Source organism: Coenobita brevimanus, chromosome 22 (genome assembly GCF_032717465.1).
Source record: "Coenobita brevimanus isolate Jiangsu-jjx chromosome 22, ASM3271746v2, whole genome shotgun sequence".
In the NCBI taxonomy this organism is placed as follows: domain Eukaryota; kingdom Metazoa; phylum Arthropoda; class Malacostraca; order Decapoda; family Coenobitidae; genus Coenobita; species Coenobita brevimanus.
In genome coordinates this window covers 35,644,832-35,657,257 of record NC_136975.1, presented here as the reverse complement: position 1 = coordinate 35,657,257, position 12,426 = coordinate 35,644,832, and positions in this window count along the sequence as shown.

Here is a 12,426-nt window from a genome sequence, read left to right as displayed (position 1 = left end):
TGGCGGGAAGAGGAGGCAAGAAAAAAAAAAAAAGAGGAAAACAGAGGAAAAAAGAAAGAAGGTAAGAGGAGATCAGAGAAATGGAGATGAGAGAAGAGCAAAGAGGAGAGAAGAAGATAAGAAAAGGAGAAAAGGCGATGAAGGGAATATAGATATGGAAAAAGAGAGAAGGGGGAGATTCCAGCAGGATGAGAAGAGAAAAGAGAAAAAGAAAAAAGCACTCTGTTTTAATTCCAGCTAAGTGCTTGCGTGTGAAGACCCCTCCCCTCCCCATATCCCCCGCCTCCCCATCTGCTTTCTCTCCATTCCTCCTCCTCCCCCTCTTCTGTCTACTCTCCCCATCTTTTCCCCTTTCCCTCCCACTCTTCTTTCTCTTTTTTCTTTTCCTTCCCTTTCATTCACCCTCTCCACTTTCCCCGTCTTTTTCTCCCCAAACCCTCTCCTTCTCATCCCTCTCATTCCCTATCTTCCTCCTTCCCCCTTCATCCCCCTCCCTCCTCTTTCCCACTCTTTCTTTCCCCACCGCCCTCTTATTCCTTTACTCTTATCCCTTCCACCTCTATCCATCCCCGCTCCTTCTTCTTTTCAGTCTGTTCTTCAGCATATTCCACTTCCTCACCCATTCTTCTTTTCTCCCCGTCCCATTCCCCCCCCCTCTCTCTCTCTCTCTCCCTTCCCCTATCCTATCTACACTCTCTTTCTCTTCCTCTCGTCACTTTCTCCCTCTCTCTCTTTTTCTTGCCTCTCAAATCTACACTTTCCTACCCATTTCCATTCCAGTCTCGCCCAGTCTTCCCTTCCCTACCTTCCGCTCTTGCATCTGCTCCCTCCCCCCCCTCTCTCTCTGAAAAAAACACGGTAGGAAGGAGATAGGTAGATGGATGGATGGAATACACACACACACACACACACACACACACACACACACACACACACACACACACACACACACACAAAAACACATTCGCTCTCTCCAAATCCACTCTAACACTGTAACTACTTTGAACGCAATTAAATTCACCTACACACACACACACACACACACACACACACACACACACACACACACACACACACACACCACAAACTCCACACACCACAAACTCCACACCACTCTTCCCGCCTCTCCTTCCTTTCCGCATCCACCTAACTACCCAACAACTCTCCAACTAATTACAGCTCCCTCGTTACCATCCCCGTTACTACCTCACCAGGGCAAGTATTCATTAGGACCTAACGAATATTTTTTTACAGTAGGGTAGTGCCCAGTGTCGTTAATTATTATCAGTTGTTGCTGTTAGGCTTAGGTTCCCCCATTTTATTTATTTTTTACTTTAGTTTTTCTTCTAGTGCGGTTGTGAAGTGTCTGATGTTTGTATATATTAGGGTAAAATTATATCAAATGACCTTATACATAACCCAAGACCCAGAAAGTTATCAGTGCGGCCTCAGCTCCTAGATATGCTATGGCAGTGCTTTCTGAACTGGTGAATGGTGGGCTCACGGGTGAATGACACTTTTATTGTGTTGAAAAAATTCTGAGGGATTGAATGAAGGATGAATGAAATACTACATGTGAATGAGTTAAACAAAAGTGAGTTAATATTTCTACCAAAGTTTAAACTTGTAACTCTATGTAACTGTTATGCAGGTGGCAACTGGAAAAGCTGGCTTACTGACTGCCGGTATTAAGGCCCTTCCACACGATCAGTGGATACATATGGTCTCCGAACACTCTGACTCGTCAGTTTGAAACAACGGTGACAAAACACACTATAAACAGTGAGACAGAAGCAGGGACGGTGCTTCAGTTCATCATGTCTACACGATCATTTTCCAATCATTTTCCATTACCATACACTAACACCAGACAGTGGCTACCAACAAGCATATTCAGCAGGTTTACCCCTACAGCAAAATCCTCCGAGGAGTTATTATTTTAAAATATATATCTGCAAAAAGTTCTCAACCTTTTGTGAATTACTTGCTTACCGTACAGAATCTTTTAAGATGGGATACTTTTGTGCTGTATAATGCACTGGCAACAGCACAAGAGTATAAACTTTAATCAGCAGAATCTATTTTTTATTATTTATTTACTTATTTATTTTGCAAGGGCGGAAGGAGGGAAGTGTCTTCCGGTAAGGAAGTGCATTTGAATAATGTTGGAGTCCAGTGGTGGGGAGGGGGGCGATCTGGGAGGGGGTAAACATTTAAATCCGGGTAACGTCTGATTTGCATTATTCTTCCTGCTACCAGATGATTTAATTCAGATTGTAAAGGGCCTCTTGTACTGAAGAGGTTTAGTAGGGGTATATTTTACCCCTTCAGTTCAAAAAATCTATTCTAAGCTGAATGAAAATATCAGGGGATGGCAAGAGTGAATGGACATCCCTGCGCTGGACGAGTTATTAAAAGGTCTCCAAACCCCATGAACCATATTCTCGCCGGCTTTGAAAGGCCTGCTAATACTTTTTTTTCTAGGCGCTCTATTTTTAATATTACACGAGGATATCATTTCCTGTGCCATTACTGTTATTCTGGTAAAATGGCTTGCACTCACACCATGCAACAGAATATTCACCCAGTTGGTGCCTAGGCTCCGACGGAATTTGGCATTTACAAAAGTTTATATAAGCGGGAACCCAGTGTTCGGACCTATAGACTTTGCGACTATAAGCCACTTGAGGGAGGACAGTGCGGTAAGTTCCCTTCTAGCAGAATCCCGCCCATAGGGACCCAGGGCACAAATAGGGTTAACCTCGTCACCACCATGACGATTTTATATTTCGTTCTTGTAACAAATGGCGATTATTTCCTGCTTAGGAGAAAGGCTTTGCAGTGAAGGGTTTAATGAAGGATGGAATTTACGTGACAAGCCTCTCTCAAGCTCAGTAAAATCCCATGGTGGTAACAAAAACAAATGCGTCATCGTATTAAAAAAACTATGCAACCGTATACAGAAAAAAAAATGGTAAGGGAGAGCTGCCGCGGTATCACCTACAGTATATCCATGCAAATGTGATCTTCATATTATTATCATTATTATTATTATTATTATTATTATTATTATTAACATCGGTGTGCTCATAACCGTAATTACCCTGGAGCGGGCCTGCCATTACAAAGTGCAGGTGTTATGGGAGGTGAGGGAGGTGAGAGCAATACTGTTCAGCCACGCCATAGGGTAAATGTTGGCTGGCTGGGGGATGAGGCTAGTTTAGTGGCCACACCCTGTAATCCCACACCCTGCAATACCACACCTAGCCCTACCACACCTTGTCCTACTACACCCTGTAATACCATACCCTGTACTACCACAACCTCCACTACATCACCTTGTATTACCACACCCGATATAGCCACATCCGGCATTGCCATATCCGGTTATTACCACAACATTCACTACCACATTCTGTGCTACCACACCCTGTACTATCACACCCTGTATTAATACATCCTGTACTACAAACTCCTGTACTACCACACCCTTTAGTGCCACAACCTGTATTATCACAACCTGCACCACCACATCCTGTACTACCACACCCTATACTACAAAACCCTGTACTACCACAGTCTGCACTACCACATCCTGTACTATCACACCCTATACTACAAAACCCTGTACTACCACACCCTATACTACAAAACCCTGTACTACCACACCCTATACTACAAAACCATGTACTACCACACCCTATACTACAAAACCCTGTACTACCACAATCTGCACTACCACACCCTGTACTACCACACCCTATACTACAAAACCCTGTACTACCACAACCTATATTACCACAACCTGTATTACGATAACCTGTATTACCACACCCTGTACTATTACAACCAGTATTACCAGACCCTATACTACCACACCCTATCCTACCACACTCTATATCATCACACCCTGTTCTGCCACAACCTGTATTACAGTACCACACCCTGTACTACCACAACCTGTATTACCACACCATAAACTACGACACCCTGTACTACCACACTATCCTCCTTATTAATGATTAAGGGTGGCGCGGGGTGGTGGAGAGATACAAGTGGCTGGGGGCAGTAGCAGGGGTGAGGCAGGGAGTGGTTTTAAGGTAAAGGTGGCAGTGGTATTGGCAGGGTATGGGTGGCAAGAGGTGGTGGCAAGCTAAAGGTGGCAGACTGTAGTGAGAGGATACATGTGAAGGGTGGTGGCATGGGGTGATGACAGGGATGGTGGCAGGGTACCCGTGATAGGACTGGTGGCAGCGTTCAGGTGACAGGGTCGATGGCAGGCTACAGGTGATACGGGTGATGCCAGAGTACAAATGACAGGACTGACGGCAGGGTACAGATGACAGGGCTGGTGGGAGAGTTGGTGGCAGGGGATCGTGGCAGGGTACAAATGGCAGGGGTGGTAGCAGGATGCAGATGGCAGGTTATAGGTGGCAGATGTGGTGGCAGGCTATAGACGACAGGGTACAAGTCGCAGGGGGTGGTGGCAGGATGCAGGTGCTAGGATGAAGGTGGCAGGGGGTGGTGGCAGGATGCAAATAGCAGGGGGTGGTGGCAGGATGCAGGTGGCACGGGGTGGTGACACGATGCTGGCAGGGGGTGGTGGCAGGATGCAGGCGGCAGGGGGTGGTGGCAGGATGCAGGTGCTAGGATGAAGGTGGCAGGGGGTGGTTGCAGGATGTAGGCGGCAGGGGATTCAAGGAAAGAAGCCAATATCCACCCAATTCCGAAGAAAGGAAGTTCCTCTGACCCCTCTGATTACAGACCAATAGCAGTCACATCTTCTCTTGGTAAAGTATTTGAGACTTTAATTAATAAGCACATCGTTAAACATCTTGAATCCAACAACTTAATTAGTGATAGACAATATGGTTTTCGCCACGAAAGATCCACCACTGACATACTCAATCTCTTAACTCATACCATCCATCAATTAATCGACCTACATGGAAGTAGCCCTTGATATTTCTAAAGCTTTCAACTGAATATAGCACCGTTCCCTGCTGTCCAAACTCCCTTGCTATGGATTAACGTCTTGTTTTCCTTTGATCTCATATCTCAGTGACAGGAAAAGAAGAGTAAAAGTAGATGATGTATATTCCAATTTCCACTCAATTAACGCCGGCGTGCCGCAGGGATCAGTTCTGGCCCCAACTCTGTTCCTGGTTCATATTAATGATCTCTTATCTGTCACCCACAATCTCATCCACTCATATGCAGATGACTCAACACTGCATAGTTCATTCACACTCAGACACCCATTTACAAAGTCTAATATCTCTACCTCTCAACTCAGTACAGCCATCTCCATAAATCAAGACCTATCTACGATCAGTGAATGGGGACAAAACAACCTTGTCTCAATGCTAGAAAAAAACAAATATATACAATTTACTAACAGACAGATATTGCCAGATTCGTATATTACCTTCAGTACTACTAATATTCCCATCTCCAAAAGTATTGAAATTCTCGGCGTCTCACTTAACAATGCCCTCAGCTGGACCTCTCATGTTAGATCATTTGCTAAAACCTCCTCAAAGAAACTTGGATTAATGTACAGAGTCCGTAACCTCTTCACTGACAAGCAGTTAGCTGTAATTTATAAGAGTCATGTGTGCTCTCAGCTTGAATATTGCTCATCCTTGTGGAATGGAAGTGGAGAGGTTGCATTAAAACAACTAGACAAAATTCAGAACAAGGCTGTTAGAATTATTAACAACCCTGCCATTACAAATAAACTACCTCCCCTGCCAGTAAGAAGGAATGTTGCCTCCCTTGCATTATTTTACAGATATTTTTATGGCAAATGCTCAGACGAAGTTGCGTCCATGATGCCACCTCTCCATGCTTTCCCTCGTGCTACACGGGCATCTGGTAGCGCTCATGACTGGAATGTCACTCAGCCATATTGCAGAACTTCTTCCTATCAGAATTCTTTATTCCCCGTACTGCATCTCTCTGGAACTCGCTTCCCCAGAGTTGTTTCCCTCCAAACTTCAACCTACAGCTGTTCAAGTCTAACTGTTACAGATATTTTATGAACAAAGGACACCAGTAATCTGGTGTATGGATTATTATTTTTTTATTATTTTGTTTTTCCTTCCTCTGTTCTGTTGTTTAAAAAAAAAAAAAAAAAGGATGCAGACGGCAGGGGGTGGAGGCAGGGTGCAGACGGCAGGGGGTGGAGGCAGGGTGCAGACGGCAGGGTGCAGACGGCAGGGGGTGGAGGCAGGATGCAGACGGCAGGGGGTGGAGGCAGGGTGCAGGATGCAGACGGTAGGGTGTGGAGGCAGGGTGCAGGTGGCAGAATGCAGGTGGCAGGATGTAGGGGGAAGGATGTTGGTGGCAGGGTGTGGTGGTAGGGTGCAGGTGGCAGGGGATGGAGGCAGGGTGCAGGTGGAAGGGTGCAGATGGCAGGGTGTGGTGGTAGGGTGCAGATGGCAGGATGCAGGTGGCAGGAGGTGGGGGCAGGGTGCAGGTGGCAGGGTGCAGGTGGCAGGGTGTGGTGGTAGGGTGCAGGTGGCAGGATATATGTGGCACGAGGTGGGGGCAGGGTGCAGGTGGCAGGGGTCGTGGCACGATGCAGGTGGCAGGGGGTAGTGGCAAAATGCAGGTGGCAGAGGGTGGTGGCAAAATGCAGGTGGCAGGGGGTGATAACAGGATACAGGTGACAGGGGGTGGTGGTAGGATGCAAGTGACAGGGGGTGGTGGTAGGATGCAAGTGGCAGGGGGTGGCGGTAGGATGCAAGTGGCAGGGGGTAGTGGTAGGATGCAAGTGGCAGGGGGTGGTGGAAGGATGCAAGTGGCAGGGGGTGGTGGAAGGATGCAAGTGGCAGGGGGTGGTGGAAGGATGCAAGTGGCAGGGGGTAATGGCAAGATGTAGTGGCAAGGGATGGTGGCAGGATGCAAGTGGCAGGGGGTGGTGGAGGGATGCAAGTGGCAGGTGATGGTGGCAGGATGTAGTGGCAGAGGGTGGTGGAAGGATGTTGGTGGGAGGAGGTGGTGGCAGGATGCAAGTGACAGAGGGTGGTGGTGGTGGTAGGATGCAAGTGGCAGGGGGTGGTGGAAGAATTCAGGTGGCAGGGGGTGGTGGTGGCAGGGGGTGGTGGTGGCAGGGGGTGGTGGTGGCAGGGGGTGGTGGTGGCAGGGGGTGGTGGTGGCAGGATGCAAGTGGCAGGGGGTGGTGGAAGGATGTAGGTGGGAGGAGGTGGTGGCAGGATGCAAGTGGCAGGGGGTGGTGGAAGGATGTAGGTGGGAGGAAGTGGTGGCAGGATGCAAGTGGTAGGGGTGGTGGCAGGGTGTAGGTGGCAGGATGCAAATGGCAGGGGGTGGTGGCAGGATGCAAGTGGCAGGGATTGGTGGTAGGATGCAAGTGGCAGGGGGTGGTGGCAGGATGCAAGTGGCAGGGAGTGGCGGAGGGATGCAGGTGGCAGGGGATGGTGGCAAATGCAAGTGGCAGGGGATGGTGGCAGGATGCAAGTAGCAGGGGGTGGTGGCAGGATGCAAGTGGCAGGGGGTGGTGGCAGGATGCAAGTGGCAGGGGAAGGTGGCAGAAGGCAAGTGGCAGGGGATGGTGGCAGGATGCAAGTGGCAGGGGATGGTGGCAGGATGCAAGTGGCAGGGGGTGGTGGCAGGATGCAAGTGGCAGGGGAAGGTGGCAGAAGGCAAGTGGCAGGGGATGGTGGCAGGATGCAAGTGGCAGGGGGTGGTGGCAGGATGCAAGTGCCCGAGGGTGGTGATAGGATGCAGGTGGGAGGGGGTGGTGGTAGGATGCAATTGGCAGGGTGCAGGTGGCAGGGAGTGGTAGCAGGATGTAGGTGGCAGGGGGCAGTGGCAGGACGTAGCTGACAGGGGGTGGTGGAAGGATGCAGGTGGCAGGAGGCAGGATATAAATGGTATGGGGTGGTGGATGCAGGTGGCAGGGGTGGTGGCAGGACACAGGTGGCAGGGGGTGATGGTAGGATACAGGTGGCAGGGGATGGTGGCAGGGATGGTGGAAGGCTACAGGTGGCAGGGGGCGTGACTGTGTAGGTGGCAAAGGTCAGTATTGATTCTTGCTCTACGGTGTCACGCCGGCAGGGAGAGAGGGGAAGGTGGAGTGGAATGGTGGAGGGACAGGGGAGGGGGAGTGGGGAAAGAGGGCAGGGGCATGGTGGAGAGGCAGGGAAGGAGGAGTGTGGTAATGGTGACGGTGGGAGTGAGGGTGGCAGGGGAGGGTAAAAACAAGACCGAGAGAGAGAGAGAGAGAGAGAGAGAGAGAGAGAGAGAGAGAGGGAGAGAGAGAGAGAGAGTGTGTGTGTGTGTGTGCAGGGGGAAGTGGAGATTATAGCAGGCCTATGTTGTCTCGTTAAAGATCTAATCAAGGTGAGTGATAAAAGGAAAGAAAAGAGGAAGGTGCTCCCGCCCACCACTCCCCTCTATATAATACCAGGTAGAAGGATCGTTGAAAGATACACCACACTATGATGAAGAAGAAAAAGAGGAGGAGGAAGAGGAGGAGGAGGAGGAGGAAGAGGAGGAGGAAGAGGGGGGAGGAGGAGGAAGAGGAGGAGGAAGAGGGGGGAGGAGGAGGAAGAGGAGGAGGAAGAGGGGGGAGGAGGAGGAAGAGGAAGAGGAAGAGGGGGGAGGAGGAGGAGGAGGAGGAGGAGGAGGAGGAGGAGGAGGAAATACACAATCTAGGTCACAGACTAGGATTTAATCAGTTCTCTCCCAGTTGTCTGCAGTAGTGGTGACTCAGCAATAAAATACACTCAGGTAAATGCTACAGAGTCGAAAAAGTAAACTTATTTTTTTCACCACAATTTTTTTCTGGTAGTTTTTTCCAATAAGCCAACGACTTATCTATTCTGCTTTTCTCAAACGTTTTTATTATTTCGTAACTTTTCGAGGTGTAAGGATTAAGGTATATTTTTCCCCACATTAGTGATGCATCATTTACTTCAAACTTGCATCCCATTACCGCTAATCGCAGTCTCATTATGTATTTCAGACAAAAAAAAAAAAAAAAAAATTACGTCCAATCCATTAAGAATTTTTTATACCTGGAGCAGGTCACTAAGTCTCCCCTCTGTACGGAAAATATATGCATAGTTTTTTTTTTTTTTTTTTTTTTTTTTTGTTATGCGCAGAGCATATTTCTTTGAGATGGGACTATTCTAGTGGCTCTTCGTTACATCTTCTCGAGTTTTTCATCGTCCTTATATTCTACACAATATTCCAGGTGTTACCAACCCAGTGATATATTGAGTTCAACTGAGATTCCTTGTGACAACATCATGTCAGTCTTGTTACTTGCTGTTATAAACCGCTTATAATTTTTCAGATCATTATTATCAAATTCCCTATCCTTTTCACTCTGTACCTCCGTGATTAGTGTGTGAAACATCTGGTGTTCGTATTTAATTTAATGATAACTAAATGCATCACGTCACATATATTCAACTACTTTCGTGTAACTGCAAAAGTGACAAGACAAGCACCCAAACAGTTTCTTACAATGCCCATCTCAAACGTCGTTTAACATCCAGGTCCCTACCTACACTTCAAGGCAACGAACACACTGGCATAAATAAGACCTCACCCAAAAGTCCCGCGGCTGGAGGCCTTAGTGCGGCTGACAAGGAAAAGCTAAAAATGGTGTAGGGTGTGCCACTAAGTCGGTAGGATGGAGGGGGACAGAGGAAAAATTAGATGGTGAGGAAGAGAATGTCGAACTAAAGGAACGAATGACAAACTGAAGGACTTGACGCAGACAAGAGAAGCTAACACTAAAAGCACTGGAACATTTCCCCAGACTACGACACGCAACAATCGAATTTCCTATCCAGATCCCCATTTCAGAGTCTGGTGAGAACCTACTGAGGTGAAGATCTTGCATACAGGTCATGTGGTTGGTCAGGAAATCGAACCCGGAACTTCGCCTGCAGGCCAAGTATGCTTCTGATTATGCCGCAACCACCCCAAGAGGATGAAGTGACTGACAAGGAAAACACCCAACCAATTTTCGACTTAATTTATGGATTACTTGGTGCACAGTACACATGGGTTGAAAATGAAAATCGATTGCTGGAATACATAAAATATTTTTGCCTTTGCCGTCGGGGGGGGGGGGTTAAATAGAAGATACTAATCCTTGTTATATATGGCTATCCCCCCACTCTCTCTCTCTCCTGTTCCCTACCTCTCTCTTCCCCCATTTCCCCTTCCCCTTCCATACTTCCCTTTCTCTTCTCTTCCCTCCTTCCCCTTTCCTTTTCCCTCTTCCTTCCCTCCTTCCCCTCTCCCTTCCATGTTCCTATTTCCCTTTTCTCCCTCTACCTCTCCATATCTTTCCCTCCTTCCATTCCCACCTCCTCTCCTCTCATATCTTTCACTCCTCCCTTCTCTTCTTCATAATCTCCCTCTCTTCTCATCTCTTTCTTCTCTCTTTCCCTTCCCTCTTTTCCTCTCTCTCCCTCCATTCCTACAAACTCGTATCTCCATCCCCTTCCTCCCTCACTTCCCCATCATTTTCTCCATCGTCTCCCCCATTTTGTACCGATTTCCCATCCCCTCTTTCCTCTCCCTCTCCTCCCCTCCCTTGCTCATTCCCGTCATTTCTTCCATCCCTCCTTTCTCTTCTCTCACTCTCCTCTCCTTTTCTCCCCCTTCTCATCTCCCCTTCCCTTCCCTACCTACCTACCGACTCATTACCCTCTCTCCTTCATGCTCCCCACTTTCCTCCTCCACTCCCCTCCCTTTTCCTCCACCTCCCCTTTTCTCTCTCCCTCTCACTCCTTTCCCATTTAACCAACTGCCTCCTCTCCCTCCTCTCTACCCGTCCATCTCTCTCCCTCTCCTTCCCTCCCTCCATTTCTCATTCCCCCTCATTTCCTCCGCCCCTGCCCTCCCTTCTCTCTCTCCCTCTCTCTCTCTCTCTCTTTCTCTCTCCCCTCGTTACCATAGCAACCTCTGATGATACTCTTTTCCCCTCACTCCTAAAATTCCACAAAGGAGCGAATGGGTTTTTCCTAACAGCGTTTTGGCTAAAGAGTCGATCCTTCATGTGATATATTGGGCTCAAACGAGGAGGGGGTCGAAATGAGAGAGAGAGAGAGAGAGAGAGAGAGAGAGAATATGGGGTCAGTAGAAGGGGGTTAGTATAGGCAGTCAGTGTAAGGAGACCAGGGTCGGTATAAGGAAGTCAGTACACAGGCATCAGTATAAGGGGGACAGGCTAATGTAAAATGCTCAGGTGACTGTAAGGGGTCAATATAAGGGGATAGTATAAGAAGGTCATTATAAGGGAATCAGATCAATATAATTTGGTCAGCATAAAGGTTTAGTACAAGGACTAGTATAAGGGAGTCAGATTAATTTCAGGGAGTCATTATAAGGAGTTTGATCAGTATTAGGGAACTCGGATGAAATAGGTACCTTTCGTTCCAGTAAGTTCTTCCTATGATAAAATGAGTCGTCTACAGGAAGCAAGAATAAATTAATAAAACTGCTTTATTCTACTTCTCATCCCTTCACCACAAATAATCTTCCAAAGGTGAATAAAATCGTCATGCGGTGTCTATCCCTCCATCCATCGTGTAATCCTTCCTTGTACCACCTGGAATGCAAATGCTGAGGACAAGGTTACTCAGTCCAAACATTCAAGGACAGAGTGAAAGCCATCATGTGGACAATTAACCACGGCTATCTCTTAAAACTAACAACCGTACGAGCTATATTTGACGAGCATCCTAACCCACCAGAACACCAGGTGCTTTTCTTTTTCCTCGCGTCCGACTTTGGGCAGAGGCGCAACAATCCATTACCTAAGGCCTCCTTCGTACCACACACCTCCACATGTCACCACTTCCGTACTAACATCCACCGTTCAACTGCATAAGTGCTAAAGCTCTCATACTCGTACATGACTGCTGTATTGGTATTAGCGGGGATGCATTTACAACATGTTGAAGGGACTTATGGTAAATGAATAAAACCTCTTTTAACGAAATTCAAATCCTTAAACTACTCCCTACCCCACCCGGGAATCGAACTCGCGTCCATTAGGATTGCAGAACACCCCTCTATCGACTCGGCCACCATATCCATGATTGTTGATTTTATGGTTACTACCCAACGTAGTATACTGTGTAGTATCTTGGGTTAGCTTACGAGAAACTGTGTGGTTTGTCATTCGGTGTACGGTCACCTGAAAGTAGCACAACATTATATGAATGGATGGTTGATTTAAATGACATGTTCATAAAGCAGGGTAAAAAAAAAATAGTAAAGTGAGTTCAAAAGGCAGATGTTCAAAAAACAGATGCTCAAAGTAATGGATGGAATAACAACGTTCTCTTATCAAAAGTTATCATGAGCTTCAAAGGATGCAGGGGATTACCACCACCAGTTATCATCATATCATCACCATCATTATCATCATCA